Raw genomic sequence first — 22530 nt, 5'->3', positions numbered from 1 at the left:
ATATATTAATTTTATATATTGTTTGATTTAATTTATTAGTATTTTGTATAGGTTTTTTGTATATAAATTCATGGAGGAGACTGGCTGGCAAATTTCCTTTCTTGGAACAACAGCCTTGTCAGATTTTTTAAGATATGTTAGAAGTAGTTCCTTTTTTTTTTAATAGTCTTTTATAGTTAGTATAAGATTGGTGTTATTTCTTCCTTAAATATTTGAGAGAATTTTCTGAGCATTGACTTAAAAGGTTTTAAATTATGAATTCAAATAAAAAAATTTAAAATTATCTTTTAAAAATGTTTTTAAAATAACATTTATTTCTTAGAAGTTAGCATGTGCGTAATAGGAAACCAAAAAACTCAGGAAGCAAAACACAAAGCCATTCATAATCACAGGCAGTTTAGCATTTGTTTGTCTTTCTTGGTAGCATTTGTGAATTTTCACAACTAAGCAGCCGTTTTTATGTGTACTTAAAATTTTCTATTTCATTTCGTGTCAGTTTTGGCAAGTTGTATTTTTCCAAGGAATTTAACCATTTAATTTATATTTTAACTTTGTGTATATAAAATTGTAATTATAAGATCATGGCATCTGGTCCCATCACTTCATGGCAAATAGATGGGAAAACAGTGGAAACAGTGTCAGACTTTATTTTTTTGGGCTCCAAAATCACTGCAGATGGTGACTGCAGCCATGAAACTAAAAGATGCTTACTCCTTGGAAGGAAAGTTATGACCAACCTAGATAGCATATTAAAAAGCAGAGATATTACTTTGCCAACAAAGGTCTGTCTAGTCAAGGCTATGGTTTTTCCAGTGGTTATATATGGATGTGAGAGTTGGACTGTGAAGAAAGCTGAGCGCCGAAGAATTGATGCTTTTGAACTGTGGTGTTGTAGAAGACTCTTGAGAGTCCCTTGAACTGCAAGGAGATCTAGCCAGTTCATTCTGAAGGAGATCAGCCCTGGGATTTCTTTGGAGGGAATGATGCTAAAGCTGAAACTCCAGTACTTTGGCCACCTCATGCAAAGAGTGACTCATTGGAAAAGACTCTGATGCTGGGAGGGATTGGGGGCAGGAGGAGAAGGGGACGACAGAGGATGAGATGGCTGGATGGCATCACGGACTTGATGGACATGAGTTTGGGTGAACTCCGGGAGTTGGTGATGGACAGGGAGGCCTGGCGTGCTGCAATTCATGGGGTCGCAAAGAGTCGGACACGACTGAGCAACTGAACTGAACTGAGCTGAACTGATAATGTCTTCTTATTGTCTTCAATCTTCAAGATTGTCTCTGTTTCCATTCCTGATACTGGTAATTTGTGTTCTATTTCTCAGCTAGTTTTAGTAGGGGGTTGTGAATTATATGCTCTTTCTTTCAAAGAGGTAACTTTTAGCTTCATAGGTTTCAGTTCAGTTCAGTCGCTCAGTCGTGTCCGACTCTTTGTGCTCAGTCGTGTCCGACTCTGCGACCCCATGAACTGCAGCACGCCAGGCCTCCCTGTCCATCACCGTCTCCCGGAGTCAACCTAAACTCATGTCCATTGAGTTGGTGATGCCATCCAACCATCTCCTCCTCTGTGTTGTAGGTTTGGTTTCTAATTTATTGATTTCCACTCTTTCATTCTGCTTTCTTTGAGTTTAGTTTGCTATTATTTTCTATTGTATTGATATGTGTCTTGAATTATTGATTCTCAGCCACTTTTTCTTCTTTGTCCCTTCCTCCTCCTCTTCTTCTTTTTGGCATTTCTGATTTTAATTTTTAGAAGGTTTGTTGACTGCTATTCCAGAATTATTTTCAATATTTCTTACATATATTAACTGCTCCCATTGAGTGTTTACTTAGTGCCTGACACCCTACTGGACAGTTTTCATATATTATTATATAATTCTTAAACCAGCAAGGAGGTACTCCTCAACTTACAGACGAATCCAAAGCCCATCATGCCTGTGAACACCATCCTATACTCTTTAGGTCACTGTGTTTTTGTTTATATGTGTTGTATATGTTTTAAGAAAGTGTCTGTGTGCTCAGTCATATCTGTTTACAGCCCCGTGGACTGTAGCCTGCCAGGCCTCTCTGTCCATGGAATTTTTCAGGCAAGAATACTAGGGCGGGTTGCCATTTCCTACTCCAGGGGATCTTTCTAATTCAGGGATCGAACCCATGTCTTCTGAATCTCCTGCATTGGCAGGTAAATTCTTCACCATTGTATCACTTAGCAGGCCCCTGTGTACCGAGGTCCAGCCTCAGCAGAGTCCAGGGATATCCTCAGGATGGACGACGTCAGCGAATGAAGAAAGGTACAGAAAGAGATAAGGAAAGAATGACACGGGGTGACCAAGCTTCAGTGAGCAAGGCCCCTCAATTTATTTTCAGAGAGGGCTTTTATACCCTGAGTTGTACATACAGCAAGGTGAAAAATGAGTCAACTCAACATTCCATCAGTATTAACTTTTATCGATATCAGGTTCCTTCCTGCAAGAGTCTTATTTTTTGTACATTATCTTCTGGCCCGGAGGCCTGTTGATATTTTATGACCCTTTTGGATAAAGGTTGGTCAGCCAGAACAATGATTTTCCCTTGAAGTGTTTCTTCTTAAATTTCTAGCCTGCGTCACCCTTAAAGTACAGGGTTACATTTTTATGGAGCAAAGATTCAGTGGGTTACAGCAAAGAAAGAACTTATTAACTCAAAGTCTAATGTTACTAATGCTAAAGCTGCTGCTTGTTTTTTCTACATCCTGACTATATACACTCCCAGGAACACAATGGATAAGGGATGTGAGAACTTGGCAGCAAGCATGGCTCAACAATGTTGCAAGAGTCTGGATGAACCTGCCAAGTAAGCTAGAATGCTAACAGGGGGTTTGAATTGAAACACTCTTATCTTGTCCAGGAGACTTATTAACTAAAGCCCTAAGTTAACACTTTCCAGAGAAAGGTGGTCGGGGACAGCCTCCTGTTAATGTCAGAAGAGTTGGTGAAAGACATAAAATAGTAAGACAGACAGATTCTGGTTTTGTGGTAGATGCTTGAGCAGGTCCAGGGGATCTGTCGAGTCCTGAGGCCTTGCTTATCAAGACTCTCCTGCATGACCTTGTCATGGGTGGGATGGCCCAGGGAGTCCCTCGAGTCCTGCATGACCTTGTCATGGGTGGGATCTCCCGTGCTGGCTCCTGGCACATGTGTATGTTTTAAGCACTAGTAATTTACTTGCAGTGTTTTAAGCACTAGTAATTTCTGCAGGATTGGTATAAGATAGACATCCTGGTTTGTAATACTGCTCTTTTAATCATTTACTGTGCATCTAATATGTGCCAGACTTTGGTCGTACAAGGGAAGCTAAACAGATGTTGTCTATTAAGTCCCTTTGTGACCATGGATAAGCTGGGCCTACTTTGCTTAGACATTTTTGGGCTAGTTTATTTGGTACATATACACATAGAATTATTATAACTTTCTGTTGGAGAGACTTCTATTATTATGAAATTTCTCTTCATTTCTAGTAATTCTTATTGCCTTAATATCTATTTAGGTATAGCTACCTCAGCTTTCCTTTGATTAGTGTTTTTATGGTATATCTTTTCCGTATATTCCATAAATATATATTTGTTCATATTTAAGGGTACCAACTAAAAGCCTTTGGGGTTTACCGGGCTTTTCCCCTTTAAAAGCTAATTATTTAAACTGAACTAAAACAAAGCAGAACAAAAACAGGTGACCCATTTTTCCCACCTTCTACCCACCTCAGCCTTCTTCTTTTGTAATATCTTTAAAGCTACAAATTTCCCTCTAAGTAATGCTTTGTCTTCAGCTTCTTATAGACTTGGATAACTGTGATATTGAATGGTTTGCCTTGGAGACGAACAGAGATCGTTCTGTCGTTTTTGAGATTGCATCCAAATACTGCATTTTGGACTCTTTTGTTGACCATGATGGCTACTCCATTTCTTCTGAGGGATTCCTGCCTGCAGTAGTAGATATAATGGTCATCTGAGTTAAATTCACCCATTCCAGTCCAGTTTAGTTCGCTGATTCCTAGAATGTCGACGTTCACCCTTGCCATCTCTTGTTTGACTACTTCCAATTTGCCTTGATTCATGGACCTGACATTCCCGGTTCCTATGCAATGTTGCTCTTCACAGCATCGGATCTTGCTTCTATCACCAGTCACATCCACAACTGGGTATTGTTTTTGCTTTGGCTCCATCCCTTCATTCTTTCTGGAGTTATTTCTCCACTGATCTCCAGTAGCATATTGGGCACCTAATGACCTGGGGAGTTCTCTTTTGGTATCCTATCATTTTGCCTTTTCCTACTGTTCATGGGGTTCTCAAGGCAAGAATACTGAAGTGGCTTGCCATTCCCTTCTCCAGTGGACCATGCATCCCACACGTTAATATATTATATAATCATATAATTTAGTTTAAATATTTTCTCATTCCTGTTGTGATTTATTCTTTTGACCCATGGGTTATTTAGACATGTATTGACTAATTCAAAGTCTTTGGGCTATTTTTATGGTTATCTTTTTGTTGTTGATTTTTAGCTTATTTCTACATTGTTCATAATATATTCTCTATGATTTCAGTCCTTTTGATATTTATTGAGATTTCTTTATGGTCTAGTGTATATTTAAAGTTTATATCCTATGGGCAGCATGTATTTGGATTTTTAAATCTAGTCTGATAATTTTTTGCTTTAGTTGAAATAATTATTGCATTTGCATTTTCCTTTTGCTTAAAGAACTTAACTTTCTTTAGTATTTCTTTAACAGGTATGTTACATTTTTTTTCAATTTTTGTTTAGTGATGTCTTTATTTTGACTTTATTTTTGAAGGATATTTCAATGGGTATAGAATTCTAGATTGGTGGTTTGTTTTTTTCAGGACTTTAAATATTTCATTCCAGTGTCTTACCTTTGTATTACTCCTTTGAAGGTAGTGTGTCTTGTTTTTTTTTTTTTTTTTTTTTAACTCTGGCTGCTTCCCCCCCCCCCACCCCCCGCCCCTTTTAAGATTTTCTCATTCTTTGATTTCAACAGAGTTACTATAATGTGCCTCAGCATGGTTTTCTTTGATGATTCTGCTTGGGATATGTAGTGAAGTGAAGTGAACATTGCTCAGTCGTGTGTGACTCTTTGTGACTCTATGGACTACACAGTCCATAGAATTCTCCAGGCCAGGATACTGGAGTGCGTTGCCATTCCTTTCTACAGGGGATCTCCCCATCCCAGGAATCGAACCCAGGTCTCCTTCACTGCAGGTGGGTTCTTTACCAGCTGAGCCACAATGGGATATGTAGAACTTCCTGCAACTTGGGATTGATACCTTTCATCAGTTTCGGAAATTATTATCTATTATCTTTTCAAATATTGCTTTTATCCCATTTTCTCTTTTCTCTCCTGGCCCTCCAGTTACACATACACTAGGTAGGAAAGAATGTTTTCCTGTATTTTCCATCTTTGTTTTTCTTCTCTCTCTACTTTAACCTAGATATTTTCTTTTGATCTACCTTCTGGTTCATGTTTCTTCTCTTTTGCATGCTATTAAATATATATAATAAGTTCTTAATTTAATTATTTTTCAGTTTTATAATTTCTATTTCTTTTTAAAAAATAGTGGTCTTTTGTGAGATTCTCCATCTTTTATTTTCTTGAGCATATTATTCACAATGATTTTAAAGTCCTGTTTGGTAACTTCCATATCTGGATCACCTATGGGTTTATTGATACTGTCTGTTTTTCTTTCAGGTTTTGATCATTTTGTCCTGTTTCTTTCATTGATGAACTGATTGAATTCCAGACATTGCATAGGAATAATTGTAGTGATTAATGTTGTCTGGTTAATATTATCTTCCTCCAAGAGAATTTAATTTTCTTTCAGTAGATATTAATCTCTCATTAGTTTTAGACTTTGTAAAATAACTTCTGTCATTCTGTTATTTGTCCCATAACTTTGTCCATTATCTCCTTTGTTGGACAGAAATTCTTAATTTTGACATAATTAAGAAATTTCTTGTTTGGCATATGATTTGCATTTTTCTTTATTAAGTTCATTCTTTTCTTTATATTTTGCTGATGTTCTCTTATGTTTTTCCATTAACTTTATAATTTTAGCTTTTACATTTAGGTATTTAATCTTTTGTATTTGTTAGGCTGAAAGACTCACTTTTCTTTTTCTCCGTATATTCAATAGTAAGACAGTTTTCCTAGCATTACCTACTCTACAATTTGTTCTTTACCCCATAGATTTATGGAGCTGTCTTGATGCTTTGCTAAGTTCCCATATAGATGTTGTTGTTGCTAAGTTGTGTCCAACTCTTCTGTGACTCCGTGGACTGTTAGCCCACCCAGCCCCTCTGTCCATGAGATTTCCCAGGCAAGAATACTGGAGTGGGTTGCCATTTCCTTCTCCACCCATGTAGACGTGGATCTGTCTTTGATCTCTCTGTATTTCATTGTTTTTTTTTTTTTTTTTAATTAAAAAAACACATGACCATAGCTTTTAGTACTATGGCATTGTAGTTATAGCCTATTATCTTAGTAGGATCAGTTCCCTACTCCTCCTTTCTTTCAGGATTGACAATATAGATCTTTATTCTCTGTTCACCCAACATGTCTAGCTTCTTTCTACATGAAGCAGAACTGGGTCATCCCCTTGCTGTAAAGGTCCTGCTCTCAAGCCATCTCATGCCTGTCTCTTTCTTGTCAATCAGATGTTCTGTGCTCATAGTGGTTTTCTTTGACTAACTTCACCTCCACCCCGTCACCTCTACCCCATCACCTCTAGCCTATTTTATTGTTATTACAGCATCTGGCATTGCCTGAAATGGACTCTGGAGTCTGATGACCTGAACTGGCAAACCACCTCTGCCCTTTACAACACCTATGGCCTTTGACCAGTTATCAAACCTTTGAAAGATACTATGAACTTTGTCTTATAGGAAGAGGGAGGTGGCAGGTCAACATGCTGCCACTGGCCCCTTCCTCAGTACCAGGTGAAGTACAACTAGGAGTGTTTAACATGTGATGTGATCACAGTGTTGATCTTTATATCAGTAAACATTTTGGGAGCTTTGTTGTTTACCTTCTACTTACTCCCTGTATGCTGAGCACCATGCTAAACACATGTGTATATTATCTCATTTGCTCTTTAGGATAATCCATTGAGGTGGATATTATTAGTTTTTTTCCGGTGGAGAGGGGAGTTTGTCATTAAATAGTATTCTGAGTTTGGAACAAATTGCCCAATAAAACAAAGGGTATTAACTAGATTGGGGTAAAATGCATATCATCTCTGAGATTGATAATGGAAAGATAGAAGACACAGCAGACCACGAGTCCTGGCCTGCCCAGCGTGGGACAGACTTCCTCACCTCATCTCAGGCCCAGGCCACGAGGTGGGAGTGGGGGCGGCCCTGGAAGAGCAGCTCACTCCCAGAGGAGACGGGGTGCAGCTGAGCCTGAGGTTCCTCTTTCCTTTCTTTCCCCAATTAGCCAGTCAGACAAGACACACCTCCTTCCTCAGGATGGAATGAATAGAAAGGAGGAGAAGAAAGGTCCATGGGGTAGACCAGTAGAATTTCCTCCAAACTCCCAGGACACTCTGGGCACTGAGAACAAGCATCTTCCCTCCCCAGCGATTATTATTCCATTTTTGGTGAGAAAGCTGAGGCACAGAGGATTAAAGGAGCCTGTCAAGTTTCTGGGGAGATGCAAGTCACCTCCGTTAGGCAGCTTTGTGCTGTTGGCAGCTATACTGCTCAAAGCTGTAGCACGCTTGGTTTGAAACCAGGGCCAAAGTAATCCCACTTGATAAATCACACAGGACACTGCCTCCTGTCCTTCCCAACCCCTCTCCAGCAGTTCTGTCTGCCCATCACTTGTTTTTTTTTTTTTTTTTTATTCAATTCAGTAAACATAGGTCTAAGTTCTAGTGTGTGTAAAATCCTGTAAACTCTTCAGGTAGAGAGTTGTGTGCGTATGCAGTTCTTGTAAAACTGACAAGGGGCAGTGAGAAGACAGCAGACCTGGCTCATACGCATGGCACATACTCCATCACTGGGGCCTAGTGAAGCTGGTGGGAAGGTGGCTACTGGGGGCCTTTGCTGGGCCTTGCAGCATCAGGTTCAGGGATGGCCATAGATGCTATACCTGGGGGCGGGAGTGAGCATGTGTCCTGGGAGAGGGGGCAGGTGGAGGACGGGACCTGCTGAGATGTCAGGGAACATGCATGTCTGTGCAGTCAGGCCCCTTCTGACCCTGGTTCCTGAGATCTGACTCAGTTGCTGAAGGAACTATTTTCTGCTTTGATTTTTGTTTCTTTCCAGTGTCCTTTGACTTTAGAAGATACTTTAAAAATATTTAAATTGTCTGGGCTCTCACAGTGGGGGTCGTGGCTGTTTGGGGCCACCTGTCATTTGTTGCTGGCTTATCAGGACTGCCCTTGGTGTGTTTCTCTCACCATCAGTCAGATCTGCTGGGACTCTGGCCCTGACCAAGGTGATCCTGTAACCCTTGCCTCACTCTGCCTCTTCTACACGTTTGCATGTCTTGCTATCACCTACATGCCTGGCCCAGAGTAGGCCCTCCATAAACGTCACGTGCAGTACTAAGAACCTATCTTCCAATTCTTTATTTACATTTCCCAGAGCTCACTGTTTCAAGCCTGCAGTTCCCCAAGTGGCACTTGGGGAAGGTTGACAGTCTGGTTGGGAGCAGCCTCACTTGTGGTGCTTATAGCACTCTCTCGGGGTACGGTGGCCAGTCATTTGTCTGAGTCTGTCAGAGTGAACCCCTGGGCCTTCTCAGGGCCACTGGTACCATGCTGTGGTTGATTTTCTGCATATTAGTTCAAAGCACAATATGTTGGATGTTTGAAAATAGGAATTGTCTTCCACTTATGTTTTCCAGATGTGTGTGGGCTGTGGAAGCTTCAGCCATGTACTTTTTGCCCAGTCTCCTTTGGAACCATGGGTGTAATCGGGATCAGGAAGTTAAAAAGCACCGTTGGCCTCCCTTGGGAGTTCAACCCATGGCAGTGGCTGCAGCAGCAGTGTCTAGCTTCTGAAAGATAGAGATCAGAATCGAGTCTCATTGGGCTAAAGTCAAGGTGATGGCAGGGCTGTGTTCTTTCTGGAGCCTCTAGGGGGAAAGGGGGCGACAGAGGTTGGATGGCGTGACTGACTCAATGGACATGAGTTTGAGCAAACTCTGGGAGATAGTGAAGGAACAGGAACGCCAGGTGTGCTATAGTCCATGGGGTGGCAAAGAGTAGGACACGACTGAGTGATTGAATAACAGGCGAGAATCTGTTTCCTTGTCTTTTCCAGATTCAGAAGGTCACCCACCTCCCTTGCTCTGTGGCCCATTTCTCCATCTTCCCAGCCATCAGTGTTGGCTGCATTCTTCTCAGGCTCCCATTTCTCTGGTTCTCCCTTTTCTGCCTCCTTCTTCCCCTTTAAAGGATCTCTCTGGTTCCCTTGGGTTCCATCAGGAATATCCAGGGTAGTCTGATCTCAGGATCAGTGGACCAGCAACCTTATCTCCATCTGGAACCTAATTCCCTTGCCATGTAACCCAACATTTCACAGGTTCCAGAACTTAAGAAATGAGCATTACTAGGGGTGGGCATTAACCTGCTTGCTACAGACTGCAACTGTTTTTTTCTTGCAGTGTTTAAAATCTTTTTTGGTCGCCTTATGATTTTTAAAGTGCTTACTTTTAACCTCTCAGGTATCCCTTTCTACCACTCCCAGAAGAATTGTGTTGTTTTCACCTTTTCCAGGCATTCTCCCCTGTTTGACTGTCTTAATGTCTCTCTTTCATGTGGGTCACCTGTGGGAAGGGAACCAGGAAAGCCCGGTCAGTCCCTGGGAGCTCTAGGATTAGGCGTGGGGAAGATGTCTGGCTCTGGGGCTGCCTTGGTGTGTCCAGTGAACTCAGGGCAGTTGTGAATTTCCTGAACGCTGATGGATGTCACCTTGGGGACAGTGAATGTTTTCCCAGAAGACAAGCTTAAAGAATGATGGGAATCCATGAAATTCAGGTTTAATTTCATTGGATTTAAAAAAAAATTGATATTTTCAACTGGGTGTTTTAAAAGCAGAGCAGAATAGATGCTGCTTTAGGATCTGTCTCAATTCTTAACCTTATAGTTTGTCCAGGGTAGAAAGGGCCTTAGGATCCTAGCCCTTCATCTGGCAGTTGGGGAGCAGGGCTCAGGGAGCAGTGGGGAGATGACTCACCTGAGCTCTTGCAAGGGTCCTACAGTCCTTCTATAAGCTCTGCTTTCACTGGCTATGTTTAGAGCTTTGGCTCAAAATATGTATGACCCTTCCTGTTCTCAGTATAAGCACGGTTGTCACCAGTCAACACATGACATTCCTATTCCTCATGCAGTGATGCCCTTGGTTTCAGAGAGACTTGACTTTAGACCCTAGTTCATGGAGTTAGTCCTCAGAAAATCCACATCAATTCACAGAAATATTCATTTATTCCATTAACTTATTAATAAGTCTTCAGTGAATGCAATAGTGTGTTATAGCCAGCTTGTCCTGGCTCGCAGAGCCCATTGTTGCCATGTCTGATGTCAAGCTAGTAGCCTGAACTTGGTCATGGTAGGAGTGTTTAAACCATGTTTAGCTATGTGTGCATGCTTAGTCATGTCTGACTCTTTGTGACCCCATGGACTATAGCCCACCAGGCTCCTCTGTCCATGGAATTTTCCCAGGCAAGAACACTGGAGTGGGTTGCCATTTCTTACTCCAGGGGATCTCCCCGACCCAGGGATTGAACCTGCGTTTCCTGTGTCTCCTGCATTGGCAGGCAGATTCTTTACCATTGCACCACCTGGGAAGCCCCAGAAAATTGGCAAATGCTGCAAATTAGCATCCCCCTCACTCATCCGGGAAAGCTGATTAACTCCTGCCAGCACTCCACCTGTGATAGGCTCCTGTGTGCCAGACACAGTTCTATCCACTGGGGATTCCATGTGGATAAAACAGACTAAGTCTCTGTTCTCGTGGAGTGTATACTTCTGGTGGGGAGAGGCAGCCAGCATAACCACCCAACAGGTAAATATATAATGTACCTGTGTGCTGCGAGGAAAAGTATTGATAAATCAAGGAAGTGTGATGGAGAGCCCTGGCTTTGGGGCTGCTATTTTACAAGGGGTAGCTGGGTAAGCCTTTTTTGAGAAGATGCACAAGAGGAGACCAGAAGGAAGACAGAGAACCAACTTTTGATCCCTGAAAGCAAATGCAAAGAGAGAGCAGCCATGTATAGGTCCTGGGGTTGCTTGTTCAGGCTGAGCAAATGAGGTAGAGAGGAGAAGAGGGAGGAGGTGAGGGAGCAGGGGGATCTGGAGGCCTCTGAAGGTGCTGGCTTTATCTCTAGGTGATGGCGGAGCCTTTGGAGGTTAGGCAGAGGCAGGGCCTGTGGTGACTTGTGTTAAGTAGGATCCCTCTGGTTGCTGGTTGGGGTTGAGAATAGATTCAGGAGACAAGGCTGAAAATGGGCAGGGGGCAATGCAACCGTCTTCAAGAGAGCTGACAGTGGCTTGAATCGGGTAGTGGCAGTGAAGGTGATGAGACATGAGCTAGAGGACACACACACACACACACACACACACACACACACACACACACCCGGGTCTTCTGCTTTTTCAGTTTAGTTTTATTCCAGTTCACTTTTACTAAAGACCTATATTAGTTAAGAAAAATAAATCTAAAGAGGATTTTCACTTTTAAGGAAAAGACAAACAGTGAAAATAGTGATCAGCGCTTTGCACTTCAGTTCAGTTCAGTCGCTCAGTCGTGTCCGACTCTTTGCGACCCCGTGAATTGCAGCACGCCAGGCCTCCCTGTCCATCACCAACTCCTGGAGTTCACTCAGACTCACGTTAATCGAGTCAGTGATGCCATCCAGCCATCTCATCCTCTGTCGTCCCTTTCTCCTCCTGTCCCCAATCCCTCCCAGCATCAGAGTCTTTTCCAATGAGTCAACTCTGCATGAGGTGGCCAAAGTACTGGAGTTTCAGCTTTAGCATCATTCCTTCCAAAGAAATCCCAGGACTGTTTTCTTTTAGAATGGACTGGTTGGATCTCCTTGTAGTCCAAGGGACTCTCAAGAGTCTTCTCCAACACCACAGTTCAAAAGCATCAATTCTTCTGTGCTCAGCCTTCTTCACAGTCCAACTCTCACATCCATACATGACTGCTGGAAAAACCATAGCCTTGACTAGATGGACCTTTGTTGGCAAAGTAACGTCTCTGCTTCTTAATATGCTATCTAGGTTGGTCATAACTTTCCAAGAAGTAATCGTCTTTTGATTTCATGGCTGCAGTCACCATCTGCAGTGACTTTGGAGCCCCCCAAAATAAAGTCTGACACTGTTTCCCCATCTATTTGCCACGAAGTGATGGGACCAGATGCCATGATCTTAGTTTTCTGAATGTTGAGCTTTAAGCCAACTTTTTCACTCACTTTTGCACTAAGTCGTTTCAAAGGCAGCTTTCACCGGGAACGGCCGTCAGAGCGGCACTACTAAGCCCCTTCCCCTGGAACCAGCCTCAGCTCTGTGCCTGTAAGCCTCTGGGCTTGATCTCAGTTTGTTCTGTGCCTCTGTTAACAAGATGTGTCCTGAGGTCATTGCTTCTTGGCTTTACCCCACTTCAGCCTAGGAAAGCTTTCATGGGAAGGCTTTACTTTTGGGTGGAAGGGGAACCTGTAAGTGGTTGAGTCAACAGGATTTGCCCATGGATTAGATGTGTGCATTAGAGAAAAAGAGAGGCAAGGATGACACCAAAGTTTTTGGCTGAACAACCGGGAGATGGGGTTGCTGTTCCCTGAAATGAGGAAGACGGTGGAAGGAGCACGGTTAGGTCATGGACGTTGGGGCACAGTCATTGCCCACCTGTCGGGATATATTTTATCAAGCCAATTGTGTTTCTTTGTTAACTGGCCTCCCTGTAGCCTGTGAGTCAGGGACCTTGTGTCTGGAATCTGCAGATATGAGCAGTCAGCTGTCCTGTGGTTTTCATTTCAGCCCTGTTGATGCTGTTGTGATGCAACTGTGCATCAATTCTCTTCTCTTCTGGCCTCGGGGTCTTAGTGAAGCCGTGAAGAGGTAGTTTCTCACACCAGGACTGTTACTAGAGCCCATGTAATAGGATTGCTCACGGCTCTTCTCTGAGGACAGTAAAAGCAGTTGTCTTGCCTTTAAATCGAGCACTTATTTTTCCTGTGTTTGCAGGTAGAATGTCTGCTTTGGTCAGATCTCCAGCCCTTTCTGGGCCTCTGTGCTCCTGTCTGTAAAGGAAGGGATTGGATGGACTGCTCTTTAGGGTCATCTCCATCTCTGAGGACTTCCCTGGTGGCACAGTGGTAAAGAGTCCGCTTGCCAATGCAGGAGACATGGGTTTGATCCCTGGGTTGGGAAGATCACCTGTAAAAGGAACTGGCAACCCACTCCAGTATTCTTGGATGGAGGAGCCTGGTGGGCTCTCCGTCCTGGGGTTGCAAAGACTCAGACACAACCTGGGGACAACAACAACCACCACAGTCTCTGATAGCCCCTCATCCTCCACTTACACATGGCCTTGGATGTGTCCAGATCAAACTTTCACTTTGTCCGAGATCCAGGAATCAGTCTTTTTTGGCTGACCCCTGATGTTCATCTCGTGTAGAGAAGGAGCATTCAGACGGGGTTCCTGTGCCATGGGAGTCCCTCCTGGACTGTGGCCTCCTCTGAGCTCTTGTAGCCTTGCAGGCAGGGCTCAGCAACCCAGATTCTCCTCCAGCCCTGAGCATGGGGTCTGTTGCTGGAGGCATGATGCTCTCCTTTTCCAGCTTCAGGGTTTTGACTGGGAGGCAGGCTGAGTGCTACATGGTTTAATCCTGATACCCCCGGCCCCTTTGCCTGTTACCTGTTGAATGATTTCTATCTTAGGTCAAAGTCCCAAGAATAGCTATTCTCAGACTCTGCTCCCTGGACCAGGAGCACGTGCATCACCTGGGAACGTGTTAGAAACACAGCTTGCCTGACCTGCGGAATTGGAACTTTGGGGGTGAACCCCAGCAGTGTATTTTAACAAGCCTTCCAGGTGATGGGCTGCAGGCCGAGTTTGGAGAAGCAGTGTCCTGGAAGCTAAGCCTGAGATGGAGGGCCAGGCACATGTAATCTATCGGGGGTGTGCTCTCAGGAGAAAGGCAGTGAGGGACACATGCGAGGGCAGGGAAGGATGTGGGGGTGGGGCAGGCTCCTCCCGCAGGGAGATAAGAGTGTGGACTGACCCAGAGCTGCTTCCACCTTTAAGCCAGGAGAGGGCCTATTTTTCTTGTGTCAGCCATTGGCTATGGGGGGCTCATACTGGGGGGCAGTGTTCCACCTCCTGGCTGACTTTTATGAAGGATAGGTCTCTGGCAAAGGGTGCAGCTGTGAGCTGTTAGCAGCCAGCACAGATGGCAGCTGGGATGAGGGTGACCAGGCAAGGGACTCCTGGCATCCTCCACATCAGTCCTCATGATTCCTTCTACACTCCCCCAGCTCCCAGGGGCATAATGGAGATAGACATTTCCAAAGCTTGCTCATGGCTCTCACCTCTGGTGCATAGGATGCCCTGGTGAGGCAGGCCAAACAAGGGTCATTTACAGGTGAGGAGACAGACCCCAGAGGGGCAGGTTGGAGTGAAACCTGATATAGGCCAGCAGACAGCCCCTCCCATCGAGACCCCTCAGCTCTCACTGTGAGAGCACCGTGTTAACCCATCACTGGTGTCACAGCTGAGCAACGTCTCAGACAGGAGGTAGATTTGAGCTTTCTTGGTGTCCAGATCCAGCACTGGGGATGTGAAAGGATGAGATGGCTCCCTGCTCTGAAGCCCATGCTCTATGTAATCGGGTGCTAAACTGTGGTCCTTGAAGAGTGGAAGATCCAGGAACAGATGGGGGCTCTGTCGACAGGGCAGGGCAGCCTTGGGCTTGAAGAGGCTGCATTTAGTGCAAAAACCTCCTGGTGAACTAGTAACATTGGGTGAAGAATAGCTGTGATTAGCCTGCCTTGTTCTGCGTGGGTCTCTGCAGCCTGGGCACAGCCACTGCCTCACCACAGCGTCAACGTCCCCGTCTCTGTCAAAGCCAGTAGTCAGTTCCAGGGATTCAATGACTGGCACTGGGTGTGCCCCGTCCAATTTTCTGGTTTTGCAGGAGAATGGACAGTAGGTGGCAGCAGACCCGCATCTGTCTTCGGGACCCCCAGAGACTTTGGGTGGCCCTACTGTGTGACCCTGCTCAGGCCGCTACCGACGAGGATGACAGTGCACTTGGGTGGGAGACAGATGAATGAGATCCAGTCCCTCCGGTTCTCACCCTGCCCAGGCTCCAGATCATGAGCCCAGGCCTGTTTGCGTCGTGAGAGGGAGCAAATGTTGCCATCTGGGGCCTGGCAGAGGCTGAGCAGAGGATGTGGCATTTGCGGTTTATTGACTGTTCCCTCTATCCGAGCATCCCGAGTCTGACAACATCTGTACTGCCTGGGATGAGTAATGGAGAGAATCCCATTTTCATTTGTCTCTGCACATTATTTGGACTTTATGTCAGACTAAGGTTTGAAATTAGCTGACTCTTGAAACATACGTCACACACAATTGCTTTCCTTTGGGCCAGAAGCCCCGTGTAGACAGGTAGCCTGGCTGGGGCTCCTGTGCTGTGCAGCTTCCCCTTCTTGCTGACCCCAGGGACCAGTCTTCTGGGGTGGCACGGCTGCCCTGCACACCCGCCATTGGTCCCTGTGCCCAGCTGGTTCTCCTTCCCACCTCTTGCCCACATTCACACTACACATGCATCCCCCATCCAGCGGAATGCCACTTCTGTCTCCTCCGAATGCTGGCCTCTCCCTAGTATTGCCCAGGAGAGTAAACATGAGAACCGACTCCAGCACACGTTAGGGGCCACTTGGAGCCCTCCATGAGCGGGGTTGACGCTCTCTCCCCTGTGCGGTAATTTAAGCTGCCACATACCTTCAGTTCTGGGGTTTCTGAGTTTCTTTGATCCAATGCATCCCCCAGGGCAAAGAGACTTCTCATGACTCAAATTTTCTTTGAGATCAAGAAAGTGTGGCTAAAGAGGGAAGAGAGGTTGTACCCCCGTCCTTGGAAGGAGGAATGGTCTCATTTTGTCCATCTCTGGACATCAGAATCGCAGCTCTGAGAGCCTCCCCTACCCACGCCCGAGCCTTGCCAGCTCTGCTCCAGGCCCAGGTCCATGGCACGGACAGAAATATATTCCATGCAGGGGAAAGCTGCTGCTGCTAGATGGAAAGAGGCCATTAATGCTCAGGGATAATTTGGGGAATATGAGTGCCAGCAGAGGAGGTATATGGAAGCTCTTTATTTCCTGGGGGCTTTTCCATCCTCATTCCAAGATGCCTATCAGCTGAGCTATGAGCTAGCTTCCAGCAGACTCTGGCTACCAGACCAGAGAGAGGTCCATATAGAGATCAGCAACAGAGTCAGGATGAGAGTGAAACAAGAGAGGTAGCTGAGGTGCGAAATTTAAGGAGGCACTTACTCTTAAGGTGTTTCACCTGTGGTGTAGTCACCTCCGTCGACTTGAGACTGAGTGCCTCCTTAAATTTTGCATCCTAGGTACCTAATTCCAGCCTGTCCCATAGTCTGGCTGCTTCTCTTCTGCTCCTTAGTATCACGGATAATCTGCGATAGAGCACAATGATTGATAACTTGTTTTTACTTCCATGAAGTCTCTGAGGGTTGGAGTGGGCTGTATTTCTTTGTTGTCATTGTTTTCCTAGCTGTATCCCTGGACCTGGAAATCTATACTGAGCAAAAGAGAGCATGTGCATCATAAGGAGAACGAAAGGGAAAATCATGCTGATTTTTTTGGGACAGTGTCATGAAACTTAAACTGATCATCTTTAATAGAATTGGAGCAATCCACACTTTATCTTCAAGTTCACTTGGCTTTCATTCACTCCTTTATTTCTTATTCATATATTCATGTAACTAACCATCCATCCAACCAACCAACCAACCAGCTGTCCAACTCACCAACCTATCAACCCACCAATCTACCAGCACAGCCCATCACAACTGTGATGTCCTGTATGGAAGTCATCTTGAATGTTGCCTTCTTTAGGAAGCCTTTCCGATCTCTTCCCTTCTCCTATACCTGGACGTGAGCCCCTTCTTGTACTTTTCACAGCACATGTCACACTGGAGAGAGCTGACAGGCTCCTATGTTTCTCCTCCTGGATTGTCAGCCATCTGAGTGTGGAGGTGAGTTGTCTGTGCCTCCTTCAATTTTGTTCAGAATTGTTCCAAATGTATCGGATGGAGCTAAATGATAGGCTTTGCCTTGGGGAGAGGGGGAAGTGAATGTGAGATCGTCCCTTCACTCAGGGGACACATAGGAGAGTGGGACTAGTGGTTTAGCAAGTAGGGAGGTCACTTAAAAATAGGAGGCAGCATCTGTCCCAGAGCCAGATGAATGGTGCCCCTTGAGGGGCCATAGGATCGTAGAGGAAGGGGTGTCCTGGGCTAGGCCTTGGAGGCAGAGCAGGGCTGGGATAGACCAGTTGGGGGCCAGCCAAGGGCCTCACTACTGTGTCTGACATACTCATCTCTTTTCTGTACCTTCCTCCAAGCCTGAGATTTTAGGGGGAAAAGTTTGCTCGGGATCCCATTCCTAAAGACTAAAGTGGCTCCCTGGATCTTCCTCAGCCCCTCCTTTTTTTCCTGGGGCCTGCATTGGGTTCTACTGTATTTGCGATATTTTTAGATGATGGGCATGTATGGTGGCTCATGGAGAAAGAGCCTAAACTTGGAACTTTCCAAAGGATTGGGAAAGGGCATTGATTTAGGACAAAAATGGGCATCCTTGTTCCCACCCTGAGTATAACTCTGACAGTTGGCGGGTACCTGGGGGCCTGGGAAAAAGAGCTGAAGTCTTTCCCCTGCCAAAGCCCACTCCGTCCTGCTGGAGGGGACCTTCCCTCGTGAGCCCTCAGCTGCTTTTCCTAAATGGTGGCTGTGATTCACTTGGGCTGCTGTCTCCACCTTGAAAAGATGGCCTCTGAGGCTGAGTTCTGTCGGGGGCATTCGGGGCAGAGTTCTGCAAATCACAGAGATGACCCGCCGGGGTGGTTTCCTGTATAGCTGGATTCCGTGTGTGTGCCTCATTCCAGAAAATTCTATTTTGTTTTCTCTGCTCATTCCACAAGAAGTTACTAAAGCTGTGGGATTCCTTCCATTTCCTGTTGAGGCCAGTTTCGCGGCCATGGGTCCCTCAGAAGTAGGGCCGCTTCCCGATAGAGTAAACAGTCCTTGATCTCTGTCGAAATACCTGTTATTTAATTTTATTCAGTTCAACAAAGTGTTTATGGAGCGCCTCTTGCTTGTTCGAATAGTGTTGGGGGGAGAGATGCTGAAGATGTGGTTCTTGCCCCAGAGAGACTGAGACATCCGCACACATAAATGTCCACAGAACTGAAAGAAAAGAAAGAACTTGAGAAGGGTCTGGAGCTGGAGTGTGGATTGTTTCAGGGATAATTAAGCTGTTGATACCTATCGAATACTCATTCTGTTGTAAGATTGTAAGAGCATTTGATGTATTACCTCATTTAATTCTGACAGTACTAGGAGGGTTATCAGTCCCATTTTACAGGTGGGAATACTGAGACACAGAATGGCTAACCAGCCTGAGTACTTGCAGGCAGTCTGGCTCTTAGGCACCTCAGTCTTAACCCCTATCCTGAGGCTGCTGTCTGAGGAAGGGCTGATGGGGAGCTGACCTGGGCAAGGACTGAGAGGGTTGGTCTGGCAGTTCAGGGAGTGGATGCATGCCAAGCTGAGAGGCCAGTATGAGCAAGTGTGAAGAGGTGGGCGAGGTGGTATAGCTGGAAGCCAGGGCATATGTGGGGACCAGGATGAGAGGAGACTGGAAGACTGGATGGTGCTTGAGAGTCAAGTTAAAGAGCAGTAGAGAGAAACAGAAAGTCCTGTGGCATTTTTAGTTAGGTGGTGGTGGTGGTGGTTTTTTTTTTAACTAGTTAGTGCTGTACTTCAGGAAGATTAGCCTGGGCGTGCTGCAGGACTAAGAAGGGTGACCGGGAGCAGGAGCCTGACATCGAAGGTGTGGTGGGCCCTGACCCAGCTGTACAGAGGGGCGAGGAGCAGGGGATTTGGGAGGAGAGTCCTTGGGACTTGGCGTGCAGGGAGGTTGTAGGCCTGGGGGGGCTGGGAGGCTGGGCATGCAGACGGCAGGGAGAGGGGACTCGACGGGAGAGGGACTGGGTCAGGAAGCAGAGAAGGAGGCTGTTCCTGGAGGTGTCCAGTGGGGCTATTATTTCCACAGTCAGGAGTCAGGCAGAAACACAGTTCCAAGAGGCTGAGAGAGGGGTGTCTGGGAGGGGCTGAGAGCTGAAGTCCTTGGAGGGGGTGGTCATGTCCAGGGGTCTAGGATAAAGGTGTCAGGGTCAGAGTCCTGCAGTGTTTGGTGTGGTAAGGACGAGGAGTGATCGGAGTGGAGAAGGACTCCAGAGGTGAGGGAGGAGAGGGTCTGCAGGAAGCAGGAGGTGTGGGCAGCTAGCTTCGAGCCCCTGACTGGGAATTTGGGAAGGTCACTGGGACTGGTGATGGAGTGGCTTTGGAGAGAGCACTTTCAGTAGGGACTGGGGACAGGACATCTCCTGCAGCGGGGTGAGGACACACGGGAGAACACAGGGCTTTTTCAAAGAAGTTAGAGGGAATGGGGAGGTAGGGACAGGACGGCAGTTCAGAAGGGGAGAGGGTTAGGGAGTCGAGTCTTTGTCTTCAGGACGGGAGAGATGTGAGCACGTCTGTAAGCCAAGGGCTGGGTGCCAGCAGCAGAGGGGAGAGGCTGATGGTTCAGAGAGACCCCAAGGAGGCAGGAATCGCGTGCTGGGGCAGGCTGGGAGTGGGCAGCGGCCACAGCAGTCAGATTAATTTTCTGCCATGCTCCACAATGATAATTGATGTCCATAATGACGGGCCCGGGGCATTACAAGTTCCCAGAGTACCTTTGAAATCCTCAGTGAAAGAGCCAATTCTGCTCAGCAGTTTTTAGGTTCTTTGAAATGTATCCCAATTAAGCAAAGCTTTGTTAAGTTACTGAGGACTGCTGTTTGGGAAACATAGCATTTTATTGTATTCTGAGACTGTGCAGTGGGGCTATTCTGAGACTGTGCAGTGGGGCTTTCCATCTGTAATATATTTGGCAACTCAGCATGGTGGGTTGAAAGGGCCCAAGATTTAGAACTGGATAGATCTACCTCTTACAGGGTGACCTCAGGCACAGTGTGTGTGTGTGTGTGTGTGTGTGTGTGTGTGTGTGTGTGTTAAAAAATTGTTACAACTTCATTTCTTCATCTAAAAAATGGGACGAGGTACCTACTTTTATGTTTATGTTATTTTTATATTGTGAAGAGTCAGCGAAATAATGTGTGTAAAATGTTGGGCTTACAAAAGTTAATAAATACTTATGTTCTTGCCTACTATTTAGTTACCCCGAATGCCCTGTATCTCAAATGGATGGACGCATTCCTGAATAAATGGGCATTTTGTAAGAAAGGGATAGGAAGTGAGAGATTAGAGGCAGATTATACACGATGGTGATGGTCAAAGAGGAATGTTCAGCCCTGTTGTGTGGGTCACAGTCGAGGACGCTGAGGCTCAGAGTGCGGGCTGGGGTCCCAGACCCGGGCTTAGGGCAGTCCCTGCTCTGTAGGGGGTGGCCACCCTGTGCACTGAGGGCCCAGGGGAGGTGTGTACACATCATTCTGTTTTCCAGAAGCTCTCCCGAAGCCAGGCCTGGACAGTGGGCTGGCACAGTGAACTGCCCTTGCTTGGCCCACACAGCTGTGGTCCCTGCTCTCAAGGCTGCTGCTCAGGGCCCTAGGCTTCATTAGATTCTGAAAGGCGGTAAACAGCAATGGGAAATCCATGATGGAGGATGGAGCTCCTATAAGTGATGACAATGTTTCCTTTGGTCCCAATTCACTTTGTTTGGCCTTCTCCCTTCTTATTTTGAATAAGGAAGAAAAATGGAGCAAACTCAGAAAGTCACTGATGGAAACCAAATCAAAAAGGACTCTGATGCTGGGAAAGATTGAGGGCGGGAGGAGGAGAAGGGGACCACAGAGGATGAGATGGCTGGATAGCATCACCGACTTGATGGACGTGAGTTTGTGCAACTCCAGGAGATAGTGAAGGACAGGGAAGCCTGGCATGCTGCAGTCTCTGGAGTTGCAAAGAGTCACATATGACTTAGCAACTGAACAACAACAACAGCTCATCTGAGAACTGGAGGCTCTTTTGCAAGGCTGCCTCATTTTTTTACTCACCTCCTCATGGAACAATGACACATTGAGTGTTCCTATTCCAGAAGCTACTATGCAGAGGGCAGATGAACTTATAAGGACATTTCAACAAGTGTCTAGGAACCAGTGCCAGAAGCTGCCAAGGAAATCTAGCCACACCACTCTACAACCCAGAGCCTCACCTCCCACAGTGTATTAAAAGAAGAAAAGAGAAGTTGAAAGTATCCATGTTAGACAAAACCCCAAAACAGATCTGGCCTATTAAAGACATCATGACTAATTTATGATTCTTTTTAAAGAAAATAACTCCAAAAGGATAGACTTATCAGATGCAGGAATCTGGGAGAGCTTAAACAAAGATCCTGGTTTTAAAAAGTGTTGTCATACAAATAAACCCCATGTGGATTTTGCAGGAGACTGTTCTTATTCTTACGAATTAAGGTCACAGTAACATTTGCAACTTGCTTTCAGATAGTTCAGCAAGAAAAAAAAAAGTGTGTGCATATGTGTGTGTGTTTGGGGAGAGAGAGGGAGATGTAGAGAGGGAAAGCAAATACCGCAAAATATTAACAATTTGTCATTGTTAGTGAAGCGTATACTGATGTTATTGTATGCATTCTTTCAATTTTCCCATAGGTTTAACATTTTTCAAAATAAAAAGGGAAAATATATATGGAACAAATAGGAAAAATGAATGGTCAGTAGGATCTATTTTTTATCTCTCAGTAAAGATCACGAAGAATGTAATAGGGTCATTAAATGCTAGAATCTGGGTGAGGTGATAGTATAGACCCAAGGCGAGCCCAGTAGACACTGAGGGAACACCCTAACTCAGCCATTTCTTGTTTTATATGGGCATCCTCACGTCCTTCGATCTCCAAGGAACCAGTGACTGTGACAGAAGCAAGAACTTGAATGCGTTTTCCGGATGCACAGAAAGCAGCCTCCATTGGTGTCGTCCTGGGGGGCACTGGGAAGCCCACTCTTACCTCCCTTCTCACATCCATCTCCCCCCACCCACGCTGCTGGGCCTGGAGTCTGCACGCCCACACTGCAAGCTGGCCACATCTTCGCTCTCCGGACATTCTGGATGTTTTCTCGAAACTCACAGTCCTTTGATTACACCCACACCGTGAGGCTCAACGTGACATTTCCAACAGGAGACTGCCCGACGTG

The 22530-nt window shown here is 45.6% G+C and overlaps 1 protein-coding gene across 2 annotated transcripts in view; it reads left to right on the top strand.

Annotated features, from left to right (window-relative positions):
- Nucleotides 1-22530, top strand: part of MINDY4 (MINDY lysine 48 deubiquitinase 4) — a 119317-nt gene that overhangs the window by 21355 nt on the left and 75432 nt on the right. The gene's annotated exons all lie outside the window — the stretch shown is intronic.

Source organism: Ovis aries, chromosome 4 (genome assembly GCF_016772045.2).
Source record: "Ovis aries strain OAR_USU_Benz2616 breed Rambouillet chromosome 4, ARS-UI_Ramb_v3.0, whole genome shotgun sequence".
Lineage (NCBI taxonomy): Eukaryota > Metazoa > Chordata > Mammalia > Artiodactyla > Bovidae > Ovis > Ovis aries.
This window is presented reverse-complemented; position numbering and strand designations above follow the sequence as displayed.